Here is a 14,331-nt window from a genome sequence, read left to right on the forward strand (position 1 = left end):
GTTCCCAAAAGCCTGGTGACACTTATCAAGGGTATCAGACATGTACACAGATTAGGGATGCATGAGTATGCTGAATACCACCATTGTCCTTGTTAGCCTGTTATACACATATGAACTTATGGAGCCATACACTTATAGTGCTGTACTTTGCAGAATACATATTTGTGCTGTGCTGACATGCCATCCTGTGCTGCTTTATTGCCACTGTGTATCCATAGGTTATCCCAACAGTCACCTGAAACAAAAACATAAACAGGTCTGTGAAACACCAGTCATTGTGTAACTATACAGCCATTACAACAACATATAACATAAGGCACAGAAAAGTATATGATGTACTCATGATAAACGCCGGCATAAAGTATCTGTTATTAACCATTACATGCAGCATGGCAAAACAACACTGCATTGCACAAGTACATGTTAATTAATATAGTCACCCTGTGCATCAGACACATAGCTTCATTTCTCTGCATCAATGGCAAGGATGACAGGAATGTAGCACAGGTACTATCACTTGCACAGGGTGTTGCATGGGAGTGCATGAGGCCTAGGTTAACTCAAACAGTTGACAGCATGTGTGTGTGTCAGGAAGGGAAGCAGGTAAGATGCACCATTAAAAGTTGCCTTGTGTGTCTGTAGGTGACCTGCATTTGACAGTGCAGTATGAGTGTGTGCATGTACACAGTCAGGATTAATGCTAGCCTTATTTGTGTGAGTGTGTGTTGGACAGCTTTTGTCCATACATGGAAGAATAGACAGCTCACCGGCTTTGGTCCCGAACACTAGAAGTGGCTCTGCCAGGAGTTGCACTGGCACCTCCATGCCCAAGGTGAGAACCGGTGTTAGTACCTGATGGCAACTACTGGCTGCTGGGACTGTGTCCCCCACGGGAATGCCTATGACCATGAGCCCATGCCCTGCCATGTTGTGGTGTGGACAGCACACTCCCCTCTGTACTATGGGAGCATGATTGTGCATGGCTACGTGCACTGTCAGCAGATGGAGTTGCTGACTTACGTCCATGAGTATTAGCTCAACTTCAGCTACATATTCCAGCACAGACAATGTGCAGTCCAAGACACTGTCTCAGCCCACCTTGTACACACTGCATCAGTCAACTGATCCAGGGTGTCCCCAATGCAGTGGAGGCAGTCACTGATGCCAGACAGTGCTGCATCCATAACCCTAAGCATACATCTGGTGTTCCATTCAGAATGTGGCTGTGCCTCCACAACGGCCCGAAACATAGGCTGAGTGACCCATTATGTGACACCGGCAACAGGTGGTAGACAGACAGTAGCCTTCCTAAGAGCACCGCTGTCAATCCACCCATGTGGGACCTTGCCAGCTCTCTGGCTATGGCCAGTCTCTACACTCACAGAAGCCATAGTTCCCACATTTTCCTGTTCAATGCCCTCATCCTCTGACTGCCCATTATCTGTGGCCTCTGGGGACTGGGTAGGTGTGGGCATACTGACTGTGCGCAGTGACAATGGAGGCAGAAGAGGGGTGTCTACCTCTGGGACAGATTCATCCCCCGACACCCCCATCTGTGCCTCAGTGGCCACCATCCTCATCAGAGCCTGAAGAGACACTGACATCAGGTTGTATATGGGACAGACACCAACCCTCCCCCATCACCTCTAATAAGAAAGAAAAAATTGGCACATGAATATAGTAAAGTCTCACTTAACCAGCACCCATGGGGATTGGTAGATGCTATTTAAGTGTATGTTCTGGTTGCCTGAGTTATGCTTTGTAATTTTTGATTGCCTCATATGCCGGAATATGAGCCAATCAAATGCCAGTTGCTTGAGAGTGCCAGTTGCTTTAGTCCTGGATAATGAGGATGTTACTGTACCTGCATTATTGTGTACAAAAAAAATACCAATATTCATAATAACAAAGACCCACAACTATATTAGTGGTCAAACATTTTTCTTCTTCACTTTCGTCCAAAAAAGACTTCCTTAGAAGAAAATATATATTCAACTCAACACTTTTATAACAATCACTTCAAGCAAATCAAGTAAAACTTGACTAGTAAAATTTACCTTTTAATTAATCAATATGAAACTGTACTTGATAAAACAACACATAAAAACCCAGTACACCTATCTTAACAAATATATTGAAATACACGTTTCACTGTTTAATTTATTTTCCTTTCAACCTTTTATTTTTTAAAAGGCATTTTAGAGTAATTACCTCATTTAAACCAGGAGGGTTATCTGCTCTTAACTGGCACTGCTAAAATGTTTAATTTTGTTCAACTACACTCCTGTGATTATCCTTCTCTAAGATCCTTAGGTACTTGTTCCAGACTGGAATATAAAAACATTCTACTTTGTTTACATATGAAAGTATGTTTAAATAGGGCATTATTCTGGCCCTTAACTTTAATAGAATATAAATGTCCATTAATAAAACAGTGTCATGCTTACCAGGAGCAGGACCACAGGCTTGGCCAATACCTGACGTACCTGTGAAAAGTTGAGGGTGAGGTAATGTCAGTACCAACACATGCTGCAGCACAACAAGGTAATACGTTCATATATCTCACATTTACAGTAGCTGCTATGTTACATGTTGTATTGGTCACATTATATGTGAGATATATGGACGTATTATCTTGTTGCAGCACAACAAGGTAATACATCCATATATCTCATATTTACAGTAGCTACTGTGTTACATGTTGTATTGGTCACATTATATGTGAGATGTATGGACATATTATCTTGTTGCAGCACAACAAGGTAATACATCCATATATCTCAAATTTACAGTAGCTACTGTGTCACATGTTGTATTGGTCACATTATGAGTATGAGACTATAACTGAGGTTAAACCCTCCACCTAAAAAACAAAGATCTGACACCCATGTAAAAGTGTGTACAGCCTGGCACACTGACTGCTACAGTATTACAATGCTGATAACAGTAAGCCTACCTGCACGCTCCTCTGCTGTGGAAACTGTGGCACCCACCTTCACAATGTATGATGTGATGAATGGCTGGGAGCTGTCGTGTGTGCCTAGGTTCACCCAGGAATTCTCAGTGGCCAAGAGTGGTTGTTCTGCTGCAGGTCATCCACTGGTGATGACACAATCCCTGGCTACATCTACTGCCCTTCGTCATGCAGCATTATGTCCATTGCACAATGTCGAACCTGCTCATATGTCCTGCCCTGATGGCCCATGCTGTTCACATTACGGACAAGGTCTGCCCGCAATGCAGCCCACTGTTCCTTGGTTTGCCTCCCCCTGTACAATAGGAAGTGATGATGTTGCCTTAGTCCTTGCAGTATAATTTAATTTTCTGCATCAGATAAGGGTGCATGGCATCTAGGATACATGATTTCTGAAAGACAACAAAAGGGGAACACACTACAGGATCACATATGTGGAAGTGCACTATGTAGAGATACAGCAAGGATGAAATGTCTGGCACTATCCACTGCTTGCTCACACATGTCATACTCCACAGTGTGCAAACATACTAAGTGTGTGGATACAACTGTGATAGTAGTAATACTTAGGTATTCCCATGTGTGCCATGACAGATACTGCTGTATGATCATTCACCCAACACTCGAGTCTACTGCAGTGTGTCCCCTATGGGCAACCTCCCGATAATATGTCATATGAACAGTCCCACACAAATAGCAGTGTGCTATTACAACCACTGTAAAAGGACAGTCTAATGAGACCAGTGTGCCACAATGACAAATGTAATTCACCCTTGATGTATTGTTTGTCCTGTGTAGGTGTAAGACAGCAGATCAATGACCTGTCACTATCACAAGTCTAAGACAGGCCTATTGCTGTAACCCCTATTCCCCATAAGTCTATTCACCCATCTGCATCCTGTTATACACAAAATCAGTTACATACCTGATGGAGTGCAGAACTCCTCTGTTGATATGTGGTGAAAGCAAAGTTTTCACAATGGCGTGCTCTGTGTGAGGAAAGTTTCATACAGAATGTTTCCCCATAGCCAGCTGCTTGCCTTTTAAACATGCTTCTCATGAGCAGGTGATTGCCTCTAAACCAATCTGTGGGTCTGAAATGGTAATTGCAGCCAACACAGCTGATTTGCACTATCATCAGCCAATGATATGCAACCACTGTATAATATATAAGGCCTTCATGTAGATTAGGGCCCCTTTCTGATATGTTGTGATGGACATTCCTGGGGTGAGGAGACTACATCATCTCAGAGGGTAGGTCTGTAGCAGAAACCTTTACATAGAGATGTGTGTTCTTTAGGCTGCAGCTGCTGTTGCAGGTAATAGATTTGGGCAGAGAGTGTGAACACTTTGGAGGACAAAAAGGTGCAGGAGTAACTGAGGGAGCTGTGTCAGCCTTGTTGTAGAGGCAGACCCAAAGTGAGGCTACCCTTTCCTCTCTAATTAAGGCATGTGTTTAAGGTAAGTATGTCAAACAATGGTATCACTAACAGAGTATTAGGCAACATGTTTGGTGTGTCCTTGAGTAAGATTGGGAATTAATATAAGAATTTGTCCACAATGTGGGCAACTGCCAGGCCATGTGTTACAGTCTGGTAGTAATTTGCAGTGTGTATGAGAGCAGATCATGTTACAAACAAGGAATTACAATGGGGTTGATGAATGAAGAGAATGAGAGGGAGAGAAGGTTGGATGATGTGCGGATAGTGAATCATGAAGTGTAGTGGATTAGCAAGGAGGAAGTAAGGATAGCTTTGAAGAGGATGAAAAACGGAAAGGCTGTTGGTCCAGATGACATACCTGTGGAAGCATGGAGGTGTTTAGGTGAAATGGCAGTGGAGATTTTAACTAGATTGTTTATTGAAAGTTTGGAAAGTGAGAGGATGCCTAAGGAATGGAGAAAAAGTGTTTTGGTACCGATTTTTTTTAAGAATAAGGGTGATGTGCAGAGCTGCAGTAACTAGAGAGGGATTAAACTGATCAGTCACAGCATGAAGTTATAGGAAAGAGTAGTGGAAGCTAGGTTAAGAAGGGAGGTGATGATTAGTGATCAGCAGTATGGTTTCATGCCAAGAAAGAGCTCTACAGATGTGATGTTTGCTCTGAGAGTGTTGATGGAGAAGTACGGAGAAGGTCAGAAGGAGTTGCATTGTGTCTTTGTGGATTTAGAGAAAGCATATGACAGGGTGCCTAGAGAAGAGTTGTGGTATTGTATGAGGAAGTCGGGAGTGTCAGAGAAGTATGTAAGAGTGGTACAGGATATGGACGAGGGTAGTGTGACAGTGGTGACGTCTGCGGTGGGAGTGACGGATGCGTTTAAGGTGAAGGTGGGATTACATCAAGGATCAGCTCTGAGCCCTTTCTTATTTGCAATGGTGATGGACAGGTTGACAGACGAGATCAGACAGGAGTCCCCGTTGACTATGATGTTTGCAGATGACATTGTGATCTGTAGTGAGAGTAGGGAACAGGTGTAGCAGACCCTGGAGAGGTGGAGATATGCTCTAGAGATAAGAGGAATGAAGGTCAACAGGACTAAGACAGAATATATGTGTGTGAATGAGAGGGCGGACAGAGGAATGGTGAGGATGCAGGGAGTAGAGGTGGCAAAGGTGAATGAGTTTAAGTACTTGGGATCAGCAGTTCAGAGTAATGGTGAGTGTGGAAGAGCGGTGAAGAATAGAGTACAGGCAGGATGGAGTGGGTGGAGAAGAGTGTCAGGAGTTATTTGTGACAGATAAGTACCAGTAAGAGTGAAAGGGAAGGTCTACAAGGGGGTAGTGAGACCAGCTATGTTATATGGGCTGGAGACAGTGGCATTGACAAAAAGGCAGGAGTCAGAGCTTGACGTGGCAGAGTTGCAGATGTTAAGATGTGCACTGGGTGTGATGAGGATGGACAGGATTAGGAATAAGTATATTAGAGGGTCAGCCCAGGTTGGAAGGTTTGGAGACAAAGCCAGAACAGCAAGATTACGTTGGTTTGGACATGTGCTGAGGAGGGATGCAGAGTATATTGGGAAAAAGATGCTAAGGATGAAGCTGCCAGGTAACAGGACAAGAGGAATGCCTAAGATAAGGTTTATGGATGTGGTGAGAGAGGACATGCAGGCGGTTGGTGTGACAGAGCAAGATGCAGAGGACAGGAAGAAATGGAAACAGTTGATCTGCTGTGGCGACCCCTAACGGGAGCAGCCGAAAGAAGAAGATGTTATCTGTGCAGCTGTAGTAATCTGCACAGTGACTTTGAAAAGAATGTGTGGTGCACTCTGATATTAGTGGTCCTTTTGCAGCTCCTGAGTTGACAATCTCTATGAATGCATATTAATGTACACTGTGACACTTTACACACATATAGTTTTGTTATAGGGATATGTGAAGTGTGTTCCTACTTGCAGCCCTGTGACTTCCATCAGTGAAAAGCAGACATGTCATTGAAATGCACTGTGTGGATAAAGAGTGCATGACTCAAACATTACATTAATTGCTGCCTTCACAATACTGTACATTTACTTATACACACCACTGGATTGGAACCCAGCACTGTGTGTGGCAAAATGTACCATTTGTAAGGTGATTAACAGACTGAGCTACTGAGTCACTGCTTCTGCAGTTGTATTTGCAAGAGATATGTGCACACATATAGTCTGTGACATACATTTTCTGCATCCATCAGTATGTGCATGGCTTTATATGGGTGCATGTGTGCACCAGGGTCCCAGCTGAACATGTATTTTTGCCATTAATGCCTTAGCAGTTGTATTTCTACATGTTGTTGCTGAAGGGCACATTTACCTGCTATCACAAGCCTCACTTACATCCATTATTATTTCTGTGGCTTTCTAGTGGTGTACTATTGTGCCAGATTCCAAGGTACACTCCCATTTTTAATCTTTTTAATTTAATTACTTTTTAATCAAGGTTGCACAGCAAGGTGCGGTGAGCAGATCCACTGAAAAATGCTTAATGACTGTAACTGGTAAATACTACGTTTTTTTTATACCAACTGCTTTAATTAAGAGTTGCGTGGTGTGACACATTAATGCAGTGGTTTGCAGGTGTGATGGTTTGAAATATGAGGCAGGTGTTTATTTTGTAAGTGTGTATTACAAGTTTGAAAACACATATAGTCAATATTGCTCGATTCAGCTGAGCTTAGCAAAGCTGCGTGATGCAGTGCTCCACGCAGCAACGCACAAAAAATATATAAAAAAAAAGAAAAATGAGGAGATATGAAAGTGATGAAATGGGGTGCAAGCAGGGGGAAAAACATAGTGAAAGGCAGGTAGGGATGTGCAGGAAGGGTGTAGGAAAGACCCATAGCTATCCATTTCTTGTACAGCAACAACTGTGCACTTTGAGAGAATTTGTACATGTCTTTGAACTCTCAACCCCAGAGAGTGGGCTGAAGACAACATAACTGCATTGTCAAGCCAATTGGACCAAATTACATGTGTCCAGTGGGCATGTGTGCAAAATGGAGAGCCATGTGTGTGACAATATTTACTTTGGGACAGGTGCCCATTTTTTTTTTCAGATGAGAGTGGAATGTTGTAGAAGGGACATAGGTACATGTGGGGACATAAGTTGGGTAGGATAGGATGCATTTGCAGACAGGGGTGGTGTGTGACACATGAGGGGGTGAACACCTTGGATAGGGAGGGTGTTGTGGAATCCAAGTCCCATGTGCTTCCAAACAGCAGCATCATGACTCACATCCACACCCATGGGACAGTCAGCACTGCTCCTTCACTGCCTCAAGAGTTGCAATGTTGGAGGCTGGGCACCAGGGTGAGGCTGCTCCACCCAGTTGGCCAGCATACCCTCAACCCGGTACACATGTCAGTCAAACCAACAGTTGACTATCCTGTTCACCAAGACCAGCAGCTCATCACAAGAGACAATATCCCCTCCACCACCTATCCCAGAGGGGGGCTGGGCCCCATCCCGTGGGGTGGTACTACCCAATGCCACAGGTAGTGAAGGAGCAGCAGAGGGGGCACCACCAGTTTAGGTCTCAGCATGAGCCATGGATGATTGAAGCAATGTAAGGAGATCAGCTGGAACTGTCTACCTTGACCTCCTGTGGTGAATGAGGTACAGCAGTAAGCTAAGGTTAGTAATAACCAAACCATTCTAAGTATTAACAGAATGGAACATCATTTTAATTAATCCAAATACATATTAATGTATAGTATGTGTAACACAACAGTAAATAACATAACAGTCAGTATGGTAACATCATGCCAGTAAGAAGTAAACCGTAAGGGCAACAAAATAGTTTAACAAAATGTATTAATAGCAAATCATAACACACAACAATAATACATCACATTTTGCAAAAATATAGTTAGTTTAACAACATATGTTAATATTAAATCATAATAATAAATAACAATACTAAATAAATGAAGATAAGGTAGTGGGCAGAGAGAGAGAAATAATCCATTCCTGAAAATGCAGACTATATCCCTGCAAACACTAATAATAAATACTCTATAGTGTGTAGTGTCAGATCTGAGTACAGTAACTACAGTTCTCTTATAGCTGCAGTAGTATGTACATACCTCTCATGTTGTTAGCATGGGTCAGTATGGGCAAGCAGTAACAAATGCAGGTACACAACCACACAGAACACTTTATGGGGTTTTAAATGTGTTTGAGAAGATGTGTGAAATTGATCTGAGGTCAAGGTTGGATTATACGACATATGCACAAGTCACAAATCTTAACATTTCTGAAAACGAACTAGATTTCATCTCCCTCCTTAATCAATGTAAGGTTAGAGTTATGAAACCTGATAAGGGAGGGGGACTTGTGTTTATGGATGAATATCAATATGAGAGAATAATGTTTAACACACATGATGCTTATACAAATGCCAATTTAAATGAGGTTAACTCTGCATACAAAAGAATTAGGGGAGCCTTGGATGATTTGTTTTTAGAAGGCAGTATTGACATTGACACATTTCAATATCTAACAATGCCAGCCCCAAGAATTCCAACCATTTTTGGCTCTCCAAAATTACATAAAAATTTGATCGACCCACCTTTTAGGCCAATTGTAGATGGAAGAGGTTCCATCACTTTTGCTTGTGCTAAGTATGTGGATAATATTTTGAAACCACTAATTCAGGATGAACTGCAGATTTGTAGGGACTCAAGGAGTTTCTTGGAGAACTTTAATCAACTAGAGTATAATGAGCAGTACATTTTTTTAGTTATTGACATTAAAGATTTATATACAGTTATCCCCCAATATTTAGGGATAGAATGTACTAGGAATTTTATGTTATATAAAAAAGCTGATAACATGAGTATTAGTCTAGTGGAAACCCTATTAGATATCATTTTATCAAACTATTATTTAGTATTTAAGGAGCAGTTTTTTCTCCAAAATACAGGAATTGCCATGGGGTCCCCATGCGGAGGCAGTTTTGCCAATAGCGTAATGGCATTTTGGGAACGGAACTTTCTGTTTAATAATAACATGTATCAAGAACATGTGGTATGGTACACTAGATATCAAGATGATATGTGTCTTATTTGGAAAGGGCATATCGATCAGATACCAAGTTTTATATCTAGTATCACTGCTATGACCGAGTTCCTCGAATTTACATATATTATTGGAGTAGAAGAAATTAATTACCTTGATGTTAGAATTAGTAAGGATAGAATTAACAACAGATACAAATCCACATTATATAGGAAATCCACACACTCAAACACGTTTTTGTATTATACCAGCAGCCATTCTTATCATCAGAAAAAGGCTGTGGTTAAGGGGCAATTTGTAAGGGCCGCAAAGATGATTTCTGATCATCATGATTTCATGAATGAATGTGGAATAATGAAAACAATGTTCCTCAATAGAGGGTATCCAGAAACACTAATAACAGATACAATTCATGAAGTAAGCACAAAAAGAGTATCAGGGCATTTTAAGCCCATTTTGTTAGGTGGAACTACACATAGGATTGATAGACGGCCTATTGAACACAACAGTAACCTAAGTGGTAGAAGTAATAATTCTCTAAGCCTCAATTTTTTTGTTTACATATAGCTTAGATCACAAAATAATTAAGGATATCATTACTAAAAATTGGACTATAATTTTGGAACACCACACTTTAAGTAAGTCGATTGGTCTAAAACCAAAGTTTACTTATAGAAGAGGCTTTAACCTGAAAAATCTGGTTGAGATGAGTAAGAAAAAGGCCAAAGTCGCAGGTATGAATAAATGTGGAATGTGTCCCCAATATAGACATATTATACCAAGAGACAAGGTCAGGATTAATGGAAAAGAATATCACTTAAAGACAAGTTTAATTGTGAATCAAAAGGCGTTGTTTATGTTGCATTGTGTGAAGGGTGTCCCTCTTTCTACATAGGAAAAACTGAAAGGAAATTAAGACAAAGAATTTACGAACATTAGTATGCTATGAGTAAAGGGGATATCACTAATGCATTAGCCAAATATAGGTTCATAGGTTCATAGGTTCATACTAGGCTATCTGCCCTAGGGCATTTATAAGCCTAGCCAGAGTGTGTTTGGCTTTCGCCACCCGTTTTAAATTAATTTTGCTATGCCTTTTTCTGAGGTTAGTATACTGTGCCTCTGTCTAACAGTGACACAGAAGTGATAGCTGGGGTAAACCTACGATCTCCCATCCACTCATCAAGATTCCTCTTGAAGAGAGTCAATGTGGGACTCTGCCTAACCTGGACTGGGATTTTATTCCAGAGTGAAGGGAGCCTCTGGGTTATGAATCTGTCCCTCCAGCATGTCCTATTTATTTCAGTGATGAGGTTCAAGTCTCTCGAGCGCGTAGCTCGATGGGATTTGGATTTTCTGAGGTGCAGCATGTCCATTAATTCGGGTTGGACATGGCTTTATACGTCAGGCACAGATCACCTCTGAGCAGGCGGTATGCCACTGAGTAGAGCTGGAGTTTCTTTAACCGGCAGCATATGGCATCTGTTTGTGCCCTTTGATCCTCTTGGTGAGGTACTTTTGGGGTCTTTCCAGTTGCTGCAGGTGTCTGGTAAGGTACATCCCAAAGGGCATTGTACTCAATTATGGGCCTGATGAGGGATGAGTAAAGAGGTACGATGACCTCCCTGATCTAGATGTGAATCCCTCCATGATTAGGTGGGCTATATAAAATGTTTTTCTAACCACTTTGGCCACGTGGTTGTCAAATGAGAGATTGCTATCAACTTGGGTCCCCAGGTCCCTAATGACTTCTTCTGTACTTAATGGATTACCACCTATGCGGTAATTTGTGGGCACTTTGTTTTTGCCAAAGGGGATGACTATACACTTTTTGGCATTTAGCTTGAGGCCATGGCTCTGGCACCAGTTGTCTGTTTCTATGAGGCCCTTTTGGAGGATGCTTGTGTCGGCTGGAGAGTTGATTATGGCGCCCAGTTTGCAGTCATCTGCGAACTTGGTCAGCCACAGTCCTTCCGTGTTGGCCTGTACCGAGAAATATATACCGAACAAGAGAGGTCCCAGCACTGAGCCTTGTGGGACGCCACTTGTAACTGGTTTGGAGTCTGACATGGCTCCAGCAATTCTAACCATGTGGGTTCTGTCCTTGAGCCAGTTTGCAACCCATCTAGTGACATAGGGGTTTATATTTAAGCTTGTGAGCTTATCTATAATGCCCGAGTGGGGTATTGTATTGAAGGCTTTTGCGAGGTCCAGGTAGGCTGTGTGGACCACCTCCCCTCGTCAATGGCCTTGGTGACTGTTTCAAAGAAATCGACCAGGTTTAAGAGGCAGGATCTGCCCTTAACAAAGCCAAACTGGGTAGGATCCAGTGTCTGTAGGTCCCCAATATCTTTATTTATGAGGTCCATGATGATCCTTTCCATAGCTTTGCAGACCAAGCTAGTCAGGCTTATGGGCGATAGTTTCCAGGATCCGTTGAGGCACCACCTTTGTGGAGAGGGACCACTGTTGCTGTACGCCACTCTATGGGTACATATCCTGTAGTAAGGCTAAGATTGAACAGTAGTTTTATGTTTGGGTTTAGCTCTTCTTGGAGTTCATGTAGGACGCAGCCGGGACACCATCTGGTCCCATTGATGCTGTGTTTTTGCTTTGGAGAGGGCGGCTCTTACCTGAGCATCTGAGATGTCAGGGGCAGCACTCTGTTGGGATAGATATTTGCCCTTTGTTGGGGAGAGGGGAGAAGTTTGCCCTGAACTTGTCACCTAGTATCTTTGCAATGTCTGTGGGCTCGGTGTATTTTGTCATTTTGGACTAATTCTGAGCATATCTGGGAATTCCCACCCAGGTTCCTAACATAACTAAAGAAAGCCTTGTGATTATCCTTAGTGTCCTGTGCAATTTTTCTCTCGAAGCTGGCCTTAGACGATTTTATGAGTGCCCGTAGTTTTTTGCTAATACTGATCAGAGATGCCTTCCCTTTTTGGGATTTTTCTCTATCATGTAGTAGCTTCCTCCTTCTATTGTATAGTTAGTTTATGGCTGGGGTCCACCAGACAGGACGTCTGCCTTTGGAGGATTGGGTCTTGGTTTTATTTGGGATTGCATGATCCATGCATTCCTGAAGGTGTTCATAGAATGCGTTTATAAAGGATTCTGCGGTCTGGGTCGTATTTTCCACAGGCCCGGGGGCTTTGAAGGATTTCGCCTCGGTTTTGAGGCGTGTGAAATTTGCTTTAGAGAAGTTTTTCACTGTGGTTTTCTGGGCAGGGGGTGGGGTCGGGATGTGAATATCCAGTGAGATTAGTTTATGGTCTGATCTTACCAGTGAGGGATACACTTCTGGTCTGGAGCATAGTGTCCCCATGTTGGTGATGATCAGGTCCAGTATGTTTTCCCCTCTTGTGGGAGTGGTAACAAGTTGTTCCATAGCATTTGAGTTTATAAATTCTAGGAACCTTTGGGCTAGGGTGTTGGAGCTAGAGTAATGCTCCCAGTCTATGTTTGGGTAGTTGAAGTCGCCCAATATAATGGTGTTTGGAGAGACCTTCATATTTTCCAGTATTCTCAGGAAGGTCAAGTGGGGTTCCTGTGTTTGGGAGGGTGGTCTGTAGCAGGCTATAAACTGGAAGGCAGTTTTACCCACAGTTAGTTGCACATGGATAGTCTCTGATGCTTCGTGCTGTGCCACCAACCTGGAAGTGTGGGTATCTTTGACGAATATTGATACTCCCCCTCCTTTTGTGGTTCGGTCCATGTTTTGGGGCCGAAAAGCATGGTATGAGGTATAACGTGGTAGTGCTGGGGTGCTCTTGGGAGCCTTGAACCAGGTTTCTGTTACTGCACAGATATCGATGTTCTCCATGCTAAGGAGAGTTTTGAGTGCGTGCATCTTGAGGTTTAGACTTCTGGCGTTGAGTAGCATTACTCTTAGTTTCTTATCCCTTGTGATACCTATGGAGGTGGGTTTGTCTTTTGAGCCTTGCCTAAAAAAGGCACTATGGGGGTAGCAAGAGCCTTTGCCAATATCCGAAAGCCCAGGGGTGACAGGTGCAAGCCGTCCCTAGCGAAGCATCGTGGCTTGTCGAGCATGTCATCCCAGGCTGACAGGCATTGGATCCCCTTTGAATGACACAAACACTTAAGCCAATTGTTGAAATTGATCATCTTGTCTTCATATTGTGGCATCATTCTTGGTGAAGGTAAGATGCTACTCAAGGTCAGGGTCATACCGGCCTGGGCTACATGCTCAGAGAGCTCATCTATGTCTCTTTTCATGTAGTCCAGGGAGGTACGTCTCAGGTCATTCACACCAGCATGGACAATGACTGAGTCATATTTGTACTTGCCTTGGAGTGACCTGAGTGCTTGTGTTATGTGGCAGATCCTAGCGCCCGACAGGCAGCTCACCGTGACCTTCTCCTTGTTCAGCCTGGTGAGCAGGACGTCAGTGTGCCTGACGATAGAGTCACCTATTACAAGTGTATCAGGTGTGTTGTTTAGCCTTAAGGGCTGTGACTGTTCGGCACACTGGCTTTGTGAGCTATGTGTTGCACGTGTTTTGTTTTGGGGTAGCGGTTGCTTGGGTGTCTGCTTTGGAGGTCTCTGCTGCTTAGGCAGATTTTTATTTAGAGCCGTCGAGTATGTTTTTGTGTGTTTATGTGTTTGGTTTGTTGTCGTGGTAGGTCTATGTGAGACTGGAATTGTAGTGAGTGTGGTTTCCTTCTCCTCCTGACTGGTTACGCCAGTACTGAGTTGAGAGAGCTTAGCCTCCAGTTTGGCTATATGGTTGCATCTCTCACATGTGTTGGAATTTGTTGGGAGGAGGAGAGGGTTGTCTGTGTACATGAGGCAGTTGTAACATTGCCTCAAGATTCCCAGATTCACCAGCTGGAC

This window comes from Protopterus annectens, chromosome 14.part0 (assembly GCF_019279795.1).
Source record: "Protopterus annectens isolate FY-2018-M chromosome 14.part0, PAN1.0, whole genome shotgun sequence".
NCBI lineage: Eukaryota > Metazoa > Chordata > Ceratodontiformes > Protopteridae > Protopterus > Protopterus annectens.